The following is a 5742-nucleotide window of genomic DNA, read 5'->3' on the forward strand; positions in this document are numbered from 1 at the left end:
TAACCCCCTTACACCACCCCTTCCCTGCTGGTAACCATTACTCTGTTCTCTGTATCAACCTTTTGTTTTTGTTTGGTTTGATTTCTTTACTTATTTTCTTTGTTTTTTAAATTTGACCTATGAGTGAAATCATATGGTATTTGTCTTACTTTGTCTACTTATTTCACTTAGCATAGTACCATCAAGGTCCATCTGTGTTTCTTGGCAAATGTCAGATTTTATCTTTTTTATGGTTGAGTAGCTGTGTATGTGTGTGTGTGCTTACTCAGTGTCCGACTCTTTGCAACCACATGGACTGTAGCCTGCCAGGATCCTCTGTCCATGCAATTTTCCAGGCAAGAATACTGGAGTGGGTTGCCATTTCCTCCTCCAGGGGATCTTCCTGACCCAGAAAGTGAACCCTTGTCTTTTGCATCTCCTGCACTGGCAGGTGGATTCTTTACCACTGACCATCTGGGAAGCACCATGGTTGAGTAGTACTCCATTGTATATGTACACCCTATCTTCTGTATCCATTCATTATTTGATGGGCACTTATGTTGTTTCCATATCTTGGCTATTGTGAATAATGCTGTAATTTACATGGGTATGCATGTATCTTTTCTAATTAGTTTCTAAGTGCTTTTATATCAGGTACGGCTACAAACCTGCTAGATATAGTACTTACATTTATTTTCTCCCATTCTATGATTTTCCTTGAACTTTTGAGTAATGATATATTTTCTTATACAAAGGTCTTAAATTATTAAATCAAGTCTGTTCATCTTTTTTTCATAGTTTCTCAATTCTATACCATGTTTAAGATGTCTGTCCTGCCCCAAGTTTATAAAAACATCCAACTACCTCCTAATTCTTTAAGAGTTACATTTTTGCATTTAGATCACTAATCCAGCTGGAGTTTATTTTTCTGAGTGGTGTTGGTTGTTAGAAGCAACTATAGAGAAATGGAAGTGAGGCAGAGAAGACAGGCCAAAAAGAGAATGCAGGGCAGTGACAGTGGGGAGTTGTCATGGATCAGAACCAGCTGACAGCCTTCCTCGGGAGGGTGAAGTCCATCCTTTTTAAGGACTCTTATCAGTGGTGCAAAGGAGCCAGTTTGTTCTGGCTCCAAGGGCCAAATTATTACATTATTATAAGTTAAATCTTATAACATTATAATTATACTTTTTAAAGGTAAAATTATTCCAAGTTTATCACTTCCTCCTGATTATTTTACTATGTTTTACTATTACCTATGTTCCTGAGGTTATTTCTATCATATGTGTATGGTGGAAATATAATGGTGATGCCATGTTGGAAGCTTGAATAGGTCATAGAGGGAGTATTTACACCATGGAAACTGGCAAAGCTACAAGTCATGGTCTTTTTTTTTTTTTTTTCCCCTTTGGGGATCCAGTTGGTAAGCATTTCCCAGCACACCACTGACTTAGCCCTTTTCCAGATGTCTATTCAGAGAGGAGGCTGGCATGTCAGACAGGAAACTCAAGCATCAGTTATGGAGTCAGACTGGAGGACACTGAGATCCATTCCAGTCCTAACATTCTATGATTCTTTGATGCTTGTAATTACTCTCAATGGCTATACTGCTAGAGGGGAATTTAGCTCAGAAAAACCTGCTTTTAGGGGATTTCGCCATAGTTTCCACATTCCGAAACTGGATCTCATTTTAGTGTAGTTCAGTCCCTTGATGAATCCTGTAGAGGATTCTTCCCTGTGATGCCTCCAATCTGGATTCCAGTGCAGCAACTCAGAGCTCTAGATAGAATTATTAACCATTGTCCATCTGTTTTGCATTTGATATTGTGTTCGTCAAAGATTTGACTCTCTCTTTAAAGTAGTCAGAATGCACTGACCACTTTACTTCCTCCCTGACTACATGGCACCTCCTATCTAGTAGAAAGCAAAAGAAGGTTGGGGGAAAGAGGAACAAAAGATGAGCTTCGGATCTTACCCCAACTCTTGAAGCAACGAAAGCATTGTTTACCCTGGTTAAAAACAAAGGCCTTTGTTAGTATTCATAAATCAGTTTTTCAGATAAAGATAAGAACATTTAAAAGATGCATGAAAGTCATAGGAAAAAGTGTAACATTCAAGGAGTTCTTATATATGATCTTAGGAGAACCTTCTCACTTGGATTAAGAGAAGGTTACTTTTTTCTGTTTTCTTTTAAAGATAAGAGACCTTGTAAAAGTGTTTAGCACACATTTAGAAATCCCTACAGAATCAATGAAAACATTAATTTATCCCAAAACAAATCCATCTACCATATTAATAATGTTTAGGGGGCTCCTTCCACCAAGAATTTTATTTCTCTTTCACAAATACACCATAGAAGTCATTTTGCTCCCATTTCACAGATAGTCAGACTGGTCTATTGACAGTCCCCCAAGCATTCTAAACTATTTCCAATTTCTCTCCTTTCCCTCTTTCTGCCTAAAATTCTGTCTCTCCTCTTTTCATGTAATCATCTCAATTCTTTATGATCCCATGCAGTCTTTCTTTAATTATTCCCCAGTTCAGCAATGCATTGGTTTCAGGACTCACAACTCCTGCTTTCTGTACCACTCATTTGGTGCCTTATCATACCTTCCTTTATGACTTACTGTTGTTAACTCCATTTCTACTGAGTATGGTTTTACTCCAGCATTTAGACAAGAGGTTTTTATCCTGGGATGCATAGACCCCTTAGGACTACAGGGAAACTGGGGATGTCATGAAATTTTCTAAAATTTGGTGTGTATGTGCCTTTTTAGGGGCAAAAAAATTATCTTTCATCAGATTCTCCAAGGGATTTTTAACCTGAGAGTTCCACCTCTTGGAGGACAGAAACTAGATGATACATTTTATTGTATTTTTTGCAATATATTCAGTAACTCAGCTCAGTAACTGAATGGGCACAGGGTCAGTTTAATGTTTCCACTTATTTGCTATAAATCAATCTCTTCTTTTCCAAACTAAGAAAGAGGAACAACATGGTTTGTCTGTTTCCATCTTACAGTTGAGCACATATGAAGATAATAGATGTTTAAACATTTTGAAAAATACAAAACAATACAATTATAAGAGCTCCCTTGAGACATGGAATATGGGAATTCTGCATTCATGAAAATCTCTCTCATTCATTTAGCTTTTATGGAACTTCTTCCAAAGAAGCAGAGCTTGGAAAATATTTTTCCCTTGATACAGAGAGGAGGCTGGCATGCCAGAGAGGAAACTCGATATGAAGCAATTCACCAGGTGAAGCATTCATTAATTCACTCTCCATTCATTAATGGTTTTTATTTCCTTATTAACTCTCATTCTCTCTAATACTATTCCCATTCTAATTCTGAGTGTGTTCAGTATTCTCTCAGACACTCCTTGCAACAGCCTAGCCTCTCATTTCCTGAACCTTCTCTCCTCCAATGATGTGACCTTTTCCCCCACTCATGCCCTCACTCCCATGGTCATACCTAGACTTTGTCTTTATCTTGTCTACACTGCTCCTGTGAAGGTAGAATAATGACAACCCCCCACCCCCCCACACACACACCAAAAGATATCTATGCTCTGATTCCTAGAATCTGTGAATAAGGCGCATTAGATGGCAAAGAGGGATTAAGGTTATTAACCAGCTGACCTCACAGAGAGAGTATCCTGCATTACCCAGATGGGCCTCCGACAACCACAAGAACCCTTTAATGTGGAAAAGGGAAGACGAAGAGGATGTCAGAATGATGCTATGTGAGAGGAACGTGACCCACTGTTGCTGGCTTTGAAGATGAAGGAAGAGGACCAAGAGCTGAGGAATGTGGGTGATCTCTGTGGGCTAGAAAAGGCCGAGGTGTGGACTCACCCCTGGAGCCTCCAGAAAGGAACACAGTCCAGCCAACATAGTGCCTTCAGCCCACTGAGACCCACTTCAGAATGCTGACCTCTAAGAATGATAAAATAATACATTTGTATTGTTTTATTTTTTCAAATATTTATTTATCTATTTGGCTGCATCGGTTCTTATTTGCAGTATGCGGGATCATTGTTATGTGATGTGGGATTCTCTAGTTGTGGTGTGAGGGCTTAGTTGTCCTGTGGTATGTGGGATGTTAGTTACCTGACCAGGGATCGAACCTATGTCTCCTGCATTGGCAGGTGGATTCTTAATCACTGAAACACCAGGGAAGTCCCTCATTTGTATTATTTTAAGCCAATAAATCGGAGAAGGAAATGGCAACCCACTCCAGTGTTCTTGCCTGGAGAATCCCAGGGACAGGAGAGCCTGGTGGGCTGCCATCTATGGGGTTACACAGAGTCGGACATGACTGAAGAAGTGACTAAGCCAATAAATTGTGATAACCTATGACAGCAGCAATAGGAAACCAGCATATCTTCCCTCCAGTGGCAAATGAAGTCCAGTTTGCCTCCAGGCAACCCACTCTCCTATCTTTACAGTTTATACCCTCTAGTACTCAATTCTAGCAATGCTTTGACCCCACTAAGTCCTACAGTCCATTGATCCTATAACCTATGATCTCACTCCATACGTCCTGCTCCCCTGAGAAAAATCCCAACTCTCATTGAATCCAACCCTCCGCCTTTTGTACTTGAACCTCGGGACTGAATGTGGGTGGAGAAAAAACACACAACCAACCTTGAGACTCAGGAAGTATCTCTGTGTGCCTGCAAATCCCCAGGAGGATTCCATGATTCCTTCACCCTCTTGGTCTCCTAGGAGAAAGTTTCACAACCTCTTTTCTCTCTGAAAGTGAAAGTGAAAGTCGCTCAGTTGTGTTGATTCTTTGCGACCCCATAAACTATACAGTCCACGGAATTCTCCAGGCCAAAATACTGGAGTGGGTAGCTATTCCTTTCTCCAGGGGGTCTTCCCAACCCAGGGATCGAACTCAGGTCTCCCACATTGTAGGTGAATTCTTTACCATCTGAGCTATCAGGGAAACCCGCTCTTCTCTGGAAATCATCAGATCCTCTTTCTCCAAATCTCCAAATTCACCCTTTGCTAATTTTGTGTGAATGTGACCTTTCTATTCCAGTGAAAAAGTAGACAGTCAGAAGAGGGCTTCCTTACACCCTACCATCTCACCTACCCACCCACTCGTCTACACTGACTTCTCTCCCATATCTGCAAACTATCTCTAGGAGTGTCTATCTAAGCTCTGCCCATTCAGAGGAACAGAGCCCCATTTCATCTCTCCAGCTTCTGTTTCCTTTTGTTCCCATGAAGTCACTCTTCATGGGATCCTGTGCTCAGCACCTGAAGAGCCTGCTATTCACCACCACCCCCTAGTATCCTCTTTTGGCCCCATATCCCCTCTTCTGTTACTGCCATGTTCCTCTTCTCCCATCTTCTCTTGAACTGCTTGGGGTCAGCCCTGCATCCTCGCCCCTGAAACCGCCCTTGATTATGTCACCAGAGCTTCCCCATGGCCGAATCCAGTGGTCAGTTCTTGGTTGCATGGGACTTGGCCTGTCAGCAGCATCTGGCATCACCTCTGGCCTGAATTATCAGCAAGTGTCCTGAAACAGTCTCTCAGCTCTGTTTAGCTGCCCTGGGTCTGTTTTCTACTCAGCAATCAGAGTGCCCCTGTGTTGTTTTGTTTTCAGTAGACAGGGTCCTGTCACCCCTCAGGTAATAACCAGCCAAAGCATCTCAGCTCACTCCAGATACAAGCCAAGGTCCTGACAGTGGTCCACAGCATGCCATACAGGGGCTGGTCACCTCCCTGGCCTCACCTGCTGACACTTCTT

General features: G+C 41.7%; 1 long non-coding RNA gene across 1 annotated transcript; it reads right to left on the reverse strand.

The window, feature by feature from the left end:
- Positions 1-1380: 1380 nt before the first annotated feature.
- LOC113903519 lies at positions 1381-4782 on the reverse strand. The gene is made up of 2 exons (XR_003514163.1): positions 4628-4782; positions 1381-1985 (listed from the first exon to the last, which is right to left on the reverse strand). It is a non-coding gene; the product is annotated as an uncharacterized LOC113903519 (long non-coding RNA).
- Between the last annotated feature and the right edge of the window lie 960 nt (positions 4783-5742).

Source organism: Bos indicus x Bos taurus, chromosome 13 (assembly GCF_003369695.1).
Source record: "Bos indicus x Bos taurus breed Angus x Brahman F1 hybrid chromosome 13, Bos_hybrid_MaternalHap_v2.0, whole genome shotgun sequence".
In the NCBI taxonomy this organism is placed as follows: Eukaryota; Metazoa; Chordata; class Mammalia; order Artiodactyla; family Bovidae; genus Bos; species Bos indicus x Bos taurus.